Source organism: Mus caroli, unplaced genomic scaffold (assembly GCF_978045245.1).
Source record: "Mus caroli unplaced genomic scaffold, Mus_caroli_1 scaffold_7, whole genome shotgun sequence".
Taxonomy (NCBI): domain Eukaryota; kingdom Metazoa; phylum Chordata; class Mammalia; order Rodentia; family Muridae; genus Mus; species Mus caroli.
In genome coordinates, this window is record NW_028227262.1 from 34,840,090 (window position 1) to 34,856,122 (window position 16,033).

The 16,033-nt window shown below is 53.8% G+C and overlaps 1 protein-coding gene across 10 annotated transcripts in view; it reads left to right on the forward strand.

Annotated features, from left to right (window-relative positions):
- The window catches only part of Atp2b2 (ATPase plasma membrane Ca2+ transporting 2), a 299,058-nt gene that overhangs the window by 147,000 nt on the left and 136,025 nt on the right, over positions 1-16,033 (forward strand). The window contains exon 1 of one of the 10 annotated variants that reach the window (XM_029478494.2): positions 3,261-3,368. The exons of the other annotated variants lie outside the window; for them this stretch is intronic. The gene's annotated coding sequence lies outside the window, so the exon portion shown is untranslated. Of the gene's footprint in view, positions 1-3,260; positions 3,369-16,033 lie in introns of those variants that run through there. 10 annotated transcript variants of the gene reach the window in all.

Consider the following 16,033-nt stretch of genomic DNA (forward strand, 5'->3'; position numbering starts at 1 on the left):
TTGGAAGGAACATCTCCCCTAGGATACAGATGTTCTTGGTGACAGTGAACATATTACCAGAGTGCCCTGAGATCTCTGCCCAGGGGCCCCAAGGATACCTCCCATCTCTTCATGGAAAGCCTGTGACCCAGGGAGGAATCTATTGGCTTATGACTCCAGCAGACTGATCTTGGCAAAGTGGCTCTCCCCCATTCACCCCTTGCTCTGCTCCTAGAATCCCAGCATAACCAACCAAACTCTGGAGTCATCGGCTGCTCTCCTGTCCTTCCTACTTATCACCCCTGCCCTGTCCCTGACCTTCAGACCAGGTCCACCATGAGCCAACTCAGGCTGGATGAAAAGCTGTTGGTGACATTCTCAGCTGGTCACCTAGCTATGTGCCATGCTCCCTGTGGGTGGCCCTCATGTCATGTCCAACCTCCACAGGGTTGCAACATAGATGCCTTGTTTGTCTGATTGCTCAATGCTCCAGCTTGTCCAGACCCCGGTTCCTAACATATCCTGGAAGGGCAACACAGTGACCTAGAAGTAGCCATAGCCAGAAGAGACAGCCTAAGGTCCAGGGCAGTATCTGTGGCTACTTCCTACCCTCAAGGACATGGTTAAGCAAAGCATCTGTAGCTTTTCCTTTAGAGCCTCAGCTTGTGCCATTGTACTGTAGGAGATCCAGTTTCCAAGGGTCTTGCCAGGTCTGGTGCTTGGTAGGCCAAAATCACACAGCAGTGATTCATTCAGGCCTTTATTGCATCTGTAACATGGTGGCATCTAGCATATAGGGCCGTAGGGACCCATCTGATAGAGACACAGCCCAGTGAGAGGCATAGACCTGTAGACCATCACAGCATGAAATGGTCAGAGATGAGACAGAGGTACGAACTGAGTATGTGGGACTAAGCAGAATTGTCTGGCAAAGAAGCAGCCGAGGACAGCTTTGCAGGATGAGCAGATACTAGAAGCCACGGGGATGTACACTCAAAGATGGAAGGACACAGAGCCTGGCTTGCCAAGGAGATAGCTATTTGGGTCCATTTCTGTTAGATGCTGGTCTTGGACTCCAAGAAGCAAAATCTGCGAGTGATTGAGAGTCGGAAGTCTTGGAGTCTGTGAGTGAAGCCAGCATGTCTCCATGGAGGTCACCGGGCAGTTCCAGCTCAGTCTTTTGAGGTAGATAAGTACTGGGGTCCCTGCGGAGCATACCCCCTACTTGTAGGCAGCCTGGGCTTGGGACTCACAACCTCAGTCACAGGGGCAGTTTATCCAGGTGGCTGTGTAACTTAACCCGACAGCCACATGCAGTTTTCCCCTCTAAGTGTTCACAGTAGTCCCTAGGGTGCAAGGAGCTGTGGTTTCCTGATCTGTAGGTGGCTCTCTATCTGACAGAGGAGAGGACATAACTGTGGAAATCAGTGGGCCCCAGCCAGTCCCCCCACTCCCGCCACAGGGGAAAATGTGTCTTGCCCCAGAGGTAGGGAAGCACAGTGGCAGGCTCCTGCACACACAGTGGGCTGCAGAGGCCTCTCACCCGATGCCCTCTGGGCCTGCCTCCCTGAGCCATTGGGCCTTAATGGCTTCTCTAGCCTGGTGGGGGCAGGTAGGCCTACAGCCTCCCAGCTTGATCCTGGGGAGGGATTCATAGGGACTGTGCCGACTTGGAAGTCTTACCAAGGTGTGTCCAGAATAACCCCAGGAGGGGTGATATTCCCATCTACAGCTTTAAGAGGAAGCAGAGATAAGGCTGTTTTGAGGGGCTCCAGCTTGGTCTATTGACATGAGGCCCAGGGCTGCCCCATGGGAACCCTAGGAAGGTGTTACACGGGCAGCCATCAGGCCTGGTGGACATCCTTAGAGTCTTAGCACCCCACCCCTATATGCACACGCACGCGCGCGCGTGCACACACACACAGAGAGAGAGAGAGAGAGAGAGAGAGAGAGAGAGAGAGAGAGAGAGAGCCCCTGCTTGGCTGGGGCAGATGGGACCCTCTGAGCAATCTAGCAGTTAGTGATGGTGGTATGGTCCTGCTCAAGGGCCCTCCCTGCCTTGGGCTCTGCTCTGGCTCTCTCCCTCCTCGGCCCCTCTGTGTGGCGGGTTCTGAATTTGGTGCAGTGCAGACTTTCAGCTTAACGAGACAAATTGATATTCCGTGCCAGGCGGAGATGGAGCAGCAACAGGACGCTCGCTCGGAAAGACGGGCGGGCGGCTCCTAGGTGGGCAGAGATGGGGGTGGGGGAAGGAGGCAGGGAGGCAGCTTTTTCTGGACCTGGCTCTAGGGGCACTCCCCTCCCCTTGCCTTGCCCCTCCTGCACCCACTCAGGCTGACAGGTGTTCCACCATACCGGCCTTGAAGGTCCTTCTATAGGCCACACACATTCAAGCAGGATGCCACTCCTGAGGTGTGGGGAGGCATGGTCACAGGGCACCTCAGCTAGTGGAGGAAGTGAGAGACACCTCATTCAATGAGACCCCCCCTCCCTCACCTGGCTACCCGGGCTTTGGCCCCACCTGTCTGGAATTACAGAGGAGTCCACAGGTCTGCCCTGTGAGATGAGAGAGAAGGAAGTGAGCAGCTGGATGGGGGAGTCCATTCCCTCGGATTCCAAAACGGGATCACTCTGGACTCCACAGACGCACTAGTCCAGTGCGGTCACCCCCAACTCCTCACAGATACCTTGGCAGATACTGGGAATGTGCTAACACTCCGACAGAGAAATGGCCTCTTCAAGGGTTCTCCTGACTGGACCCATCCCCACCCTGGAGCAGGTGGGCACACCCAGGCAGCTTGTGGGGCTGCAGAGGGGTGTAGACAGCGACATCCAGCAGCTGGCTGGAGAGTCTTTTCCATAGATAGACCCTGTCACCATAGGCGCATTTAGGTGTTCTCCCTTGTGCAGTCTTTCTTCCAGGTATAGAGCCATCCTGTCTGCATCCAGGGAGCCTGGAACCCCGACCCTATCAAACAAAGTAGGAAGTGACTTAGGGAAGGCACATAAAAACAATGCCTCCTCCTTTGCTCTCACCGCCCCCTTGCTCGTCCGGGGCTGGGCTCTGACCCTCCCCTTCGCGTGCCCTTGACACGGCCTCCTGCGCGAGGGGAACGGGCCTCTCCCTAGGGCTCTGCGGGCGGCCGCGGATGCGTCCCGTGGGAGCGATGCCCAGAGCCGCGCTCCCAGGCGCGGGGTGGTTCGGTCCGCGCTCGCGCCCCTCCCCCGGCGGCCGCGTCCCCCCCCCCCCCCCAGCCTCGGGAGCGATGGTACAGTCTGCGCAGGGACCGGGCGCGCGGGCTGGGCTCAGCGCGGCGCCAGCTGCCGCACCGCGATTACGGGCTGCCCGCCTGGAACCCGAACCGATCGCTGGCGATTGCCTTAGCCAAGTAAGTAACCGGCATCTCTCCCCTCATCCAAGCATGAGAAAATAAAAAATAAAAAGCGCCCGGCCCCGCTCTCCCCTTCCTCCCTCACCTATTTTGATTTGATTTGATTGCATTTGCCGTTTTTTTCCCCCCAGTGCTGATGGTGGCGGCGGGAGGAGGGGGGTGGTAGGAGCTTGGCTTGTTTATCTGGAGGCAGCTGGGGATGCTTGGGAGCCCGGGCTGAGGGACACTCCAGGGTGAGAGGTTGGGATGGGGGCTGGGGACCGGTGCAAAGAGCCCCGCAGGAGGGGATGCAGGGTCTCAGGTGGATGCTGGTGGCCTCCAGACTGCACATGCCCCCAGGATGTTATGCAAGGGCTAGTGGTGGCAGCCGGTCAGCAGGGACACCAGTCTCCTCTTGAGCCTGGTCCCTGGGAGACATAGAGTACTGGAAGGTGTCCCAGGAAAGCGGCAAGGGGAGGCCCCTATGAAGGGTCTCTTTGATGGTGGGCTGCTGTGTATAGGGATCTACTGGATGAGGAGAGCCAGGCAGGTGGTGGCAGGGATGTATCCCAAGTCCCCTCCGTGGCAGGCAGGGGCAGGAGTGGGTGGCCAGGCCATTTTGCAGCAGTCATGCTAGATGGATGGTGGAGTTGGCACTTTAAGCCCGGAAGCCCAGCTCCTCATCAGCTTGCTAGCTTAGGTGGCCCCTCTGAATACTGAGACACCTGGGGCTCCTCCCTGCCTCCCTGCAGGACCTGAACCTCCCTCCTATGGTCATCAGGTGCTGGCAGCCACCCACTTTAAGCCAAGTAGCTGACCTCTGCTCCACATACTGAATGGGGAGGGGACCCTTCAGCTGGCCGACCCCCGTCAAGGGAGGTCCCCTCAAAGGCTGAGCCTGGCTCGACCTTCAGAAGGGTAAGTGAGTAGGCCAGTCACCAGCAGAGCTGAGAGTAGAGGGTCTCATTGTGAGGCTGAGCCTTAGCAGTGTAGAAGGGGCTCCCCTCCACTGGGCATTGCTCTCCACATCGCTGTGGAGGCAGAGCTGACGTTTGGGGCATTTCCCAGAGCGGCGGTTGCCATCCAGAGAAATTCTCTCTTTTGACGTGTGCAGTAGGAGGGGGCTTGGAGCGCAGGCCTTTGAGCTTGGGGCTTCCGCCTGGTAACTTCCTTGAAGGAGCAGTGGCAAGGAGGGGCTGCGGTCTGGGGAGTCCGCAGAGGGAGGAGGACTAGGAGAGGATGCTAATGGCTTCCCATTTATCCACCTTCACAACCCAGTCGTGAGCGAGGGTGCATGCCTGTGCATAGATTCACTCCTGCATACACATGGACTAATAGAGAACCCACAAGTAGTAAATCATACATGTTCAGATCATACATGTGAACACACAATGCCTGTACCAACAGATGCAATCTGGCCTCTGTGCACACAGCATGCATCTCTGGCTTCTTAAGACCCCATTCTATGCACACCCCAGTGAGTATAGCCTGCCCCCACATGCTTGCAGCCCTCTCACACACAGGAACCTGCAGCAGCTACCCTGGTGTACTATATACCCATGTGGGATGCCCCAGGAGTGCAGGTGACAGGTGCACAGGACCCAAATGCCTGTCAACACAGTGCCCTGGAATGTGCCCACAGGTGAATGACAGAGTCACATGTAAGACAGCAGTGGGCATAGCTGCTGCACCTCTGCAGACACTCTGTTGCCCTCTCAGCTTCAAGAAGGAAAGGTGGCCCTAGGAGCCCTGGGGAGAGGACCATGGGGAACTGACTATGAGGCCAGAAGGACAGTGGATCCTGAGTGGCCACCTCAGCTTCCTGAAGGCCTGAGGGGCGGGTCAGCCCACGTTCCCCGAAGAGCAGTGATTGGACTGAACAAGGCCATCTGTGGTGATTGATGGTCTGCAGAGAAGGCTGCCTGGAGTAGGGAGGGAAGACAGGGGCGGGGGTAGGTGCAGTGGCTGCCCATTGGTCAGACCACCAGCAGCCGGCAAAGCCCACCAGCCCTTTCTGGAACCAGGAAGCCAGCCCACTGGCATGTGGCATCTGAGAGCCGGAATTCCTTCAGTAGCCTCCAAGTTGTCTCCAGCTGAGGACAGAAAAGCTGCCTGTGATTTAGTGTGCAGAGCCTGAGACATCCACCCCTCCTCCACAGCCTGCCCTGCACTCCCGTCACCCAGCCTTAGTGGGAACACTAGTAAATGTCACACCCACTAGCATCTGCAGAGCTCTTTGCCCTGTACACATTACTTCTGTGCAATTATCCTTAGCGTCCCCATGTCTCAGGTGAGAGACAAGAAGCCACCACCCAAGGTCACGCAGCTGGAACTGTTGGCACCTCTTTGTGAGCCATCTAGCCCCTCTGGTATGAGGTCAGACCCAAGACAGAAACCTGAGAGGTGATAGGTACGCTGTCCCCAACAGGGGTGGCTTTCTGTCTCTGGGCTCCTTGTTAGGAGCATTGGGAGGCCCTGCTGGGCTCTTTCAGACCTCACAAAAGAAGCAACAGTGGCCCGTGTGGACCCTGAGTGTCCCAGTGTGTTGCCTTCAGAATCAAAGGGAGGGCACCCCAATTCCACTCCTGGCCACCTGTGTGACCTTGGATGCACACTGCAGCTCTCTGCTTCTGAGCCTCCTCACCTGTGGTCAGGTTTCCTGCCCCACCTTATCCTGCAGCTGTTTGAGAGCTGGGACACTGTCAAGGGCTGTGTGCAAAGAAACAGCATCAGGATCGGCAGGCAGAATAAGGGCCAAGTCCAAGGTCAGAGGAAGAGACAGAGAGGAAGGGAGAAGAGGGGCTTGAAGGGTCTCTTGCCTTGATGGCCAGAGGTCATGGGGTGGGTGTGTCAGGGAGTCCCATGTCTGGCCCCTTTCTTAATACTTCAGGAGATCTGGGCTACTGTTCCAGGTACTTCCCAGTTCCAGCCTTTCCCCTGAACCACAGGAACTCAAGGGAACCGGGAGAGGCCTAGGTGGGCCTGGATGCCATGTTGGAAACAGGTCTTGGGAAAACGGCCCCTCCTGTCTTAAATCTTGTCTCTATAATCAAGGGGGTTAAAGCGAACTATTGAGAAAAATTTTAACTACTGTGTTACCAGCCTATAGGATATATCGGATATATGGGATATATAGGGTATATAGGATATATAGGATATATTGGGTTGGGAACCCAAAAATATAGGAACAGGCTTCTCCTGTTGTCCTCAGCTCCCAGCATTGCCAGTACCCAGCTGAGTGTCACATACACACACATCACGGGGGTGGTCAGATTCTCCCACCATTACCTAGAGCACTGAAATCATCGTGGGAGGCAAGTGCCTCTCAGCCTAGAATCTGAGTACCTGACCCATCCTGCTCTTCCTCCAAACCAGATCCTTGGGCCTGCAGAGGTCCATTTCTTCTTCCTCATGGGAGCCTCAGATGAGGAAGTAGTTAGGGAGAAAGGCCCCTGGGCAGAACAGTCTGCCATGATGCTTACGTAGAGATGATAGCTGGCAGGGGAGTCAGCAAGGCACTGCCAGATTGCAGGAAGGAGGACAGAGCCTCCAGTCTCTAACTGACAGCAGAGCAGGGCCCACTTCTCAAGCTAACATGAAAGAGACTAAAGGGACACAGGAGCTGGGTGAGAGTGTGGTTCTGCCAAGGCACCATGAGAACGGATGACAGTGGAATCATAGAGTGTGGCTGGGAGGACCTACTGGGTGGGGAGGACCTACCGTAGCAGACACCACTATCACGAGTTGCCCTTGGCTAGCAGTTTTGATGTCAATAGGAATTGGGCAAACCTGTATGCTGCCCAGGACTGCTGTCTGATCATAATAAGAATGGATGATACAGCAAGCCAAGGATCCGCCCTGGCAAGAATGCTAAGGCACTCAGGGTCCAATAAGGAGCCCCGTGATGGAGGCTTGCAGAGTTGTAAGGCCTTAAGAGTATCACACACAAGCTGGGACCTTCTACAGGGCTAGAGAGCTGCAGACATGGCCAAGGACCGTGGTGTTGGGAGTGAGAAGGCAAGATGTCAGGGCACAGACAGGACAGATGAAGAAGTCTTAGCCTGCAAGTCAGATGAGCTGGAATCCCGAGCCACTTGGCCCTGCTCCATGCATGACAATGGGCTTTGGTGAGTGCCTTTCATTAAGCTGGTGTCTGGTGGTCTCAGGCTGATCCCTTGTGAGAGGCCACCAGGGTGCAGAGCCTGAGATACAGTCAAGTGGTGTGCAGGATTGATGGTGGAGGCCACAGGAGCTGTCACAGCTGTGGCTCTTTCTCAGCTGCCACCACAAATTCCTACAAGCTGCATGGCTTAAGCAACAGAAAAGTTTTACTCAGAGCCTAGAGGGCAGAAGTCTGATGTGGGATTTGCCCACTTGGAGCCTTTGGAGGGGGCCTGGGAGAATCTGTCCCTACTTATCCCCTAGCTTCTGGCAGTAGTTCTAGTCCCTAGTGATCCTTACCTTGGAGCATGTGGCTGGTCCCTGCATCTGTCTTCAGGCCCTTTCTGCTCTATGCCCAGTGTCTCCTATAAAGATGCTTGCCCTGGGCTTGGGGCCAAGAATGATAACAAACAACATGTAGAGACTCCTGAGGTTCCTGGACCTAGGTATTTATTGAGTGTTCACAGCTACTATGAACTGGCTTCTCTGTCACTTGCACCCACTTTACAGCTAAAGGAAGCAAGGTGCAGGGAGGTTAAGATGGCCCCCAAGTTACACAGCAAGTAAGAGAACTCAGATTTGGACACACATTTCTCCATATTTCCAGAGCTTTGCTGGGGGGGGGGGCGGGGGCGTAGCCAGAATTCCAAAGGGCAGTGGCTCCTGGATCCCAGAGATGGTTGCTGCACACGGAGGGAGGAGGGGCCTGCCTTAGTTAGCTACAGGACACTAGCATGTGACAGTGGGTTGAGAGCCACAGTCCCTTCCTAAGAAACCCCACCTGCCCCCATGTCCTCATCCGTGGGATCATAGTCACGTACTAACACACTGAGTGGTTCCCTTGTGAGTCGCTGTGCTGTGTCCTCAGTGTTTGGTAAATGTTTCTTCCATTTTCTCCGTGGGAGGGGATTGCTTCTTGCAAGTCACATCTTAGGGAACTGGCTCTGCTGTTCAGCTGCGTGTCGTGACACTAGTGATTTACCCTCCATTTGCACCTCTGTAAGATGGGCACGACACTGGTGCTCGTCTTCCTGGTGGTGGGGAGGGGTGGCAGTGACGGGCAAGGGGACTCAAGTCAAGTGCTCACCCTGGCATAGTCCTTGGATGTCAAACAGAGTCTGTCACCATTTCCTTGTTACAGTTGATCCTCTAGGAACATGGGTTTCCCTATCTATGGATTCACAACAGCTGCCTAAGAAATGCTCAGCGGGTTTGGGAGACAGCTTTGTCTAAAGCCTGCCATGCAAGCATAAGGACCTGAGTTCCTATCCCCAGCATCCCCATGAAAATGGGCATGGTTGCTTGCATCTGTACCCTTCGCACTGGGAAAGCAGAGACAAGCAGACCTTAGGGCTTGCAGTCTGGCCAGTCTATCTGCAGATTAGTGACTTCGGGTTCTGTGAGAAACCCTGTCTCAAAGAACAAAGTAAAGGATAATAGTGCAAAACTCCCAGTGTTGACATCCAGCTTCCATATGCATGTACACATGTGCACACTCACCTGCACACAGGTGACACACACAGGCACACACAAAATATTCGAGGAAAGTTTCGAATCTTTACTGAACCTCCCAGGCAGTTTTCTCACCTTTTCCCCAAAATAATATAGCATAAGGTCTGACTGTGTGGGGCTGGATATTATCATCACCTGGAGAAGGTTTTAAGTTTATGGGAGGGTGAAAATTAACCATGGTGACACACACCTGTCATCCCAGCATCGAGGAGGTGGGGAGCAAGAGGATTGGGAGTTCAAGGTTATCCTTGGCTGCATAGCCTGAGCTTCATGTGACCCTGTCTCAATCACAACCATAAAAAGATCTCTGAGAGAATGCTTGTAAATTATATGCAAATACGGTGGTGCTGAGAGGGAAAACCAGAGCATCTGGGGATTGTGGGTTTCCAAGGGGTTCCTGCTGCCCTGTGCTGAAAGTGTTCAAGGCTGCACAGTTCCTCCCTTGGGTGAGTGTGTGGTGAGGTTCTGCATGGGAAGCACTCTGCTGCGTTTCCATAGCATCAAAGAGCCTTGAATAGAAACCCCAGCCCAGTATTGACTGCTGTGCGACCTTGGGCCAGGAACTTGGCTTCTCTGAGCTCAGCATTCTGATCTCTGAAAGTGGGATTGACTTCAGATATCATTGTGGGATGTGTCTAAATAGGGTCCTGCTCATGCCTGGGTGTGCTGAAGGTGACCGCAGAAGGGTAATCCTAGCCCAAGGAGGAAAGTCCTGGGTTTAGAAAGATCCTGCGGCTCAGTCCTTTAATGGTGTGACAGAACCTGTAGGAGGAGCCACAAGTGAATGACCCCATTCTGGGTCTAAGCAGCACAAATCTCTGAAGGAAGAAGCAGGTTTCCCCCACCCACCCCCACTCCCCATGCCGCCTTAGAAGGCTGGGTTTACAGGAGGGCTTGACCTCCTGTTGGGGCCACTCTAGCAGCTGCCTGGTGACCCCACCTGGCTCTCAAGGACCTGCCCCATTGGACCAGAGCTCAAGGGTGACCTGATGAGCTAAGCTGTTGAGTTGTGCAGGGTTGAGGGATCTGCTGGAGATCTTAGAGGGCATCAGCCTTCCTGCATCTTCTCAAGCTTTCCTTGAGCAGGGTGCAATCCTCATAGTCTGGTAGGTGGCACAGTGGTTAGAGACAAAGGTAGGCCCAGGCTGCTTGGGGTCAAATCTGGGCTTGGTCATATCAGCTATGTGGCCTCCATTTCTATATCTGAGTTCTCACAGCTGTGACCTGGACGTTTCGACACATCCTGGGGTAGGGGAAGGGAGGCTTCATTCACTTAACCACGTTAGGTTTCTTAAGCATCCATGCATCTTACTATGGTATAGCATAGTGTGAACAAAATCCAGGGAACAAGATGAAAGGCTTAGCAAGGGAGCAAAGAAACCTCTATCTTCCACACCCCAGGAGCCTCTGTCTCCCCCTAAAGCTTGAGAGTACTCACCCCTCAGAACTGCTGTTCTGCATACAGTTGGTGCTTAATAAATGTCAGCTCATAACAATAAACACCCCAGTCCAGGGAGAATCAGGAAGCATGGGCTCTGGGATTCCAGTGCCTGACCCTCTGTTTCTCTGCTGTGTGATCTGCTGCAAGTTCCTTAACTTCTCTGTGCCTTTAAAATAGAGATAACATAAGTCTCCAACTTAAAAAAAAAAAAGGATTTATCAAATAAAAGTGAAGCACTTAATGTACTTTTCATGCAGAAGTGCCAGCAACTGTTCCATCGTGAGCATCTAGTGAGTTCTAATCCCATAAATGATAGCAAAAATAAACACTGTTAACAAAGTAATGGCCATCAGGAATCCCTAAGGCCTAAGATGCTGGTTGGCTGGAATTGTGTAGCTGGCTCTCCCTGTCCAGGCACTGGCCAGTGTGGACGCTTTGTGGTGTGAGTCTGGGGGTTCTGTGAGTCGCACAGAGGACGGAGTGCAGAGGGAAGCATTGGTCCAGATTCCACTGGGTAAGGGGGACACTTGTACACCAGGGTTCCCCTGCCTGTCCACCACACCAGAGGAAGCAGCGGAGCCTGCTGACCACCCTGCCCTCTCCCAGCTGGCTCCTGGCCTCACAGAGGCTGCCAGCAGCTGCTGCAGAGTGATAGGCAGAACTCTCTCCTGGAGAGATCAGAAGCCCTGGGGCAGCCTATCTAGCTGCCGACAGGGATGAGCCACCAAGGGTGGGGGAGGGGTGCTGTAGAGACTTGGGGATGGAATGGCCTGGCATGGACCAAGGTTCCGGGGCGATGCTGGACAAGTCCTTATCTAGAGATTAGTTTCTCAATTTTGGAACAAAGACGTGGGGCCCAGATGACTTTAAAATTCTCAAGTTCAAAGTCGCTCATATGTCTCTGAGAGTCAAGGTCATGGGAAGGGTCATGGGAGAAAGGGAGCTGGTATCTGTGCATGGAGGGCATGCCTATCAAGATGTCTCTTTCATGGGACTAGCTGGAGACATCACTCAGGAGAAAGGGGCCAAAAGGAGGAAGTGGGGCAGGACAGGGCAGAAGCTATCCCTGCAACAATGCCTCCACCTTGAGTCTCCGCCTCAGCTTGGGCGGCTCTCAAGCATAGCCTGCACCCCAGCACGTCCCCTGAGCTGTGGCAAGTGCAGTGGCCCTTGGTGCCCTGTATGAGAACAGCTGTGAGCTGTGGCTGCCCTCTGAGCAACAAGATGTGAAGTGTGAGCACCCCCTGGAGCAGCTGCCTTGTCCCAGTTCAGACATCTGTGTGCCTAGGGAAGGCAACTGGAGCTCCTGTAGGTCAGGGCTGCAGCAGAGAAGCCCAGGCTGGAGAAGAGGCCCTCTGGGACCCCTCTCTGTCCACTCTCCCATGTGTAGCTGGAGCCCAGGCTGCCGTGTCACAGTCTCCTCGCAAGTGTCTGAAGGCAGGATATTAAGAGCTCTTTAGGCCACTTCTAAATTTATCAACTTCAGTGACTCACTTCAGATGGAAATGAGTCCCTTCTCAGCAGCCCCAGCCCTGGCTTCTGAGCTTGGAGCATCTTGGAGAAGGGAGGGAGGGAGTACAGGGCTAGAAACAAAAATTGGCTGAGCACTTGGCTGTGCCAACGCCCTTGCTGCGGACTAGCTGCACCTAGGTGGTCACTGATAGCAGGTGTCCAAGTGTGACGCTGGCCCTGAGCCCTCATGGGACTCATGTGACTCAGACTTAGCCTGGATGATTTTTTTGGGTCCTCCAGAGCTTCTGCACAATGGACTAGGTTAGTATAGAGCCCACAGCCTAGACCCCGCCGGCGTCTAGGCAGCAGGAATGATGTAGACTGTGGCTGGCACTGTGGTCCACAGCTGTCTCTGGGCCTTTCTTTGTTCCCTGAGTGACTCGGGTCTCTGATAGCTTCTGAGGAAGGGGATTCTTAGCTGAATGAAAACTGGCATCCTGGTCCCTGGGACGTCTCTATTCTCTGAAGCCTCACGGGAACCCCAGTTTTCCTTTCCCTTCCAGAGCAGCAGCAGAGGAATTCGGGCCCAGCGCAGAGACCTAGAAGAGTGAGCGCTGTCCATGGTACCAGTCACGGAACTCAGGGCCCGGGTCCCGGCAGACCAAAGAGAGAGAAAGGGATAAGATAACTCCTTCTCCAGGACACAGGCAAAGTTGGGCTGTACACCCAAGTGTACAGTTGGCCGAGTACACCCAAGAACCAAAAGGAGCCCTGACCTTAGCCCATTCCCCATCAAAGTCCAGCTTTGGGGATGGTTACTTTATTGTGTAAGCATCAGCCTGCCGCTGCTGAGGGAATCCCAGCATGAACACAGACAAGTAGTGTCTCCTGCGTGGGTGACTGTTTTAAGACTGTGACCGCTGTGAGGGAGTGTCTGAGGGTGAGGAGATGGCTGTGCCCAGCCCAGCCCATGCCTCACAGCTACTAACCTGTCACCATGGCTCCCAGTATGTGTCCTTGCTTTACAGGTTCCCAGTGAGGTTTCAGAACTTGCCCCCACCCTGTGGCAGGAAGGTGGTAGAACATAGATGGGTGCTAGGCAGCTACTGTGCCCTGTGGATGGTACTGTGCTGTTTATGGGGCCTTCAGAGGGCAGCTGGGCATCATCAGAGAGGGCTTTCTCTGCCAGTACCGATGGAGGATCCAGCATAGGACAAGGCTTAGTGAATACTCTGAGTCCAAGGGTCTAGGCTGGGTTTTCTAATACTTACTTGCTGTGTGACCTTGTGCAGGCCACTCAAGGCTCTCTGTGTCTCAACATCCTCACTTTTGGAAAGAATGGGGGTAAATAAAAGTACTGATCGCCTCATATGGGAAACAGCCTAGAACAGTGCCTGACAGAGCGGATCCTCCACCAAGTCATAGCCGTTTAGCTGTTCCTTATTAATGATGGGTCAGAATAACAGGGGGAGTAATCCCTCCCCACTGAATCTTTCCCCAGCCTCCTTGACAGCCCCCATACCATTAGGGCAAGCATCACTCAGTGTCTATCTGGCTTATTGCGTTGCTCGCTCTTGAATAACCCTCCATTACCAAGCAGATTGGGAGAGACCAGGATTCATTCTTGTATCCGTACATTTGTGACACCACAGCCCCTGCTCGCCTTCCGAGCCTCGCCTTCCACACCCCATCCACTAACTGCTCAGTCAGTTGAGAGTTCAGCCATCAGAGCAAGGGTGGGGGACAGTGTCGTTCTCCCCCCCCCCGCAGACTTTGCTGTCACTGTCACCCATCTCCAACCCCTTGCTGCGTGCCACCTTCCTGTCATCCTCCCAGGGTGCAATCCCAAGGCCTGTCAGCAGCAAAACTCAGGGTGCCAATCCTCTGCTGCACACCCTGTGGCCCTCCCATGGTGCTCAGGCTCAAAGCCTGGCGTCTCCCCTGGGTGTGGTCCTTACCCCAGCACACACCACCCTTCTCTCTCACTGTCATCCTTTCCCCAAACTCACTGGACTCTTTCCTGCCCCCTGGCCTTCTGCATGTTCTGCTTCCCCATGGAGAACACAGTTTTCCCATCGATGTATATGATAGGTTTGTTCTCGTGAAACTAAGTGTTGTCTCCTACTCAGGACCTCAGTCTGTGGAGTGTCCCCAGCCCTGATGGTATTCTCCACCACTGCACCTGTCACTATGGACATTTGTTTCTGTTATTCCCTTGTTTGTCATCTCATAAGCAAGTAATCTGGGGAAAGGAGGGTGTCTTGTTCACTCTTGTGTTTGAGGAGGAAGGTCTGTGTGAGTGTTTATAAAATGAATGAATGAATGAATGAATGAATGAATGAATTAGAATTCACCAGAACACTGTTGAATGAGCATCAGGGTTGGCACCAAATGGCCCCAGGACACTGTCTTCTCTTCTCTTGGAAAATTCTGGACCACCCTAGAAAATATCCTCCAAGAACTGTTCTGGGCTGTAGTCTCTGCTGAGCCTAAGTTCTGCCTGATGACTCCTGAGAAGCAGGTTTCCTCAGTGTCACGGTCTAGTGCACAATCCTAGACAGGAAGTGACAGTAGACACCACTTGCAGCCTGCCGAACCCCTGAAAGGAGAGGAGGGGAAGGACAGGTAGAGGACATGGAGGCTGCAGCATCATTTGGGGGAAGTGACCTGGGGAGGTGCTGCTGAGACGAGCAAGCAAGTGCAGTCTGGGGTCTGAGGATGGGGATTCTGTTGTGGCTGGGGCCAGCGCAGGTGTCCCCAGGGAAGAAGACCTTTCTGCAGCCTGTTCTTGGGACAGTTTCTGTTTTGTCCCATTGTCTGTAGCACCAGAGTGGACTTGTGGACTCAAAGGAGCCCTTAAAGGTGGGTGTGGGGACCAAGCCTTCATTAAGTGACATTTCTGCTGATGGAACCCACACAGACACCTACCTGCCTCCCCCATCCCCTGCCTTCTCCCCCTGCAGAGGATGCCCCAAAGCTGTCACTCACAGTCCCCAACCCATGAGGTGGCCAGCAAAGAGCTTGCAGAACCATCTGGAAATCCTACTTTCCCTTTTCAAACCACAGCCATCTGACTTCCAGAGAGAGAGCCTGTGAAGAGTGAGGGGGTTGGCAGCACTCTACAGCTCCCCGAGTCTAAGAGAAGCCCTTCCCTCTCAGTGGGATCCAGCCTCCAAGTGGTGAGCCAGCCACAGGCTACATCCCTGTCTGTTTGTCCCATCCTGGCAGACACAGGCTCCGAGGGCTTTTGTTTCTTTTATTTATGATTATTTTATTTTATCATATCTCTATGGGCATGTATAAGTATGGGATCATGTCTGTGTGTGTGCAGACACACATGTGTGTTCAAGGGGGCATGCATATTTCTATGAGGTCAATCTCAGGAGTTACCTGCATTGCTTTTGAGGGGACCAGAACCCTCAATTAGGCTAGACTTGCTCATCCCCAAGCCTCAGGGACCTGCCTGTCTTTACTTCCCCAGTACTGGGGTCATAAGCATGCCCCCACTGCATCTGACTCTGTGAGGTGAGGATAGATCCTGGTCCTCACACTGTGCTGCAACCTCTCTGCAGACTGAGCCATCTCCCCCCCCCCACCTTGTAACTGCACTCACTTTATTTGTGCTGTCGGCCACTTTGTTGTGTGTTGTACTATTCATCCCGAGGCTTGGCAGTCTTTGGAGGTAAGCATGGAGGGAAGAGTTTGAAGTCCCATGCTATTATTCATTGACCAGTGTGTGTGCTCACTGTACACCTGGTGACCAGATTGGGGACGAGGACACATGGAGCCATGATGCCCAGGCTCAGTGCTTACCACTGTGCCTATTGGAACATGTCACTACTTCTACTGTAACCAGTTCCCTGTGACACCCAGAGTCATACATAGCAGGGAGTCTAAGCTCATGCCAAAAGTCAGCTAAAAGCATGAACAGGAGCAGGAGGCAACATCAGAGTACAGCTCAAAGGTCAAAGACGAAAGCTGGCTGGTAGAAAGCACGGGTGCAGAGACTGCCCCCTCACCCCAAAGCAAACAAGCTGTGATTTTAAAATACCAACAGAAAAAAATAGAGGCCTCTTAATAAGGAAAAAGTCACAGAAAAGACAAGGTGATGTCCCTA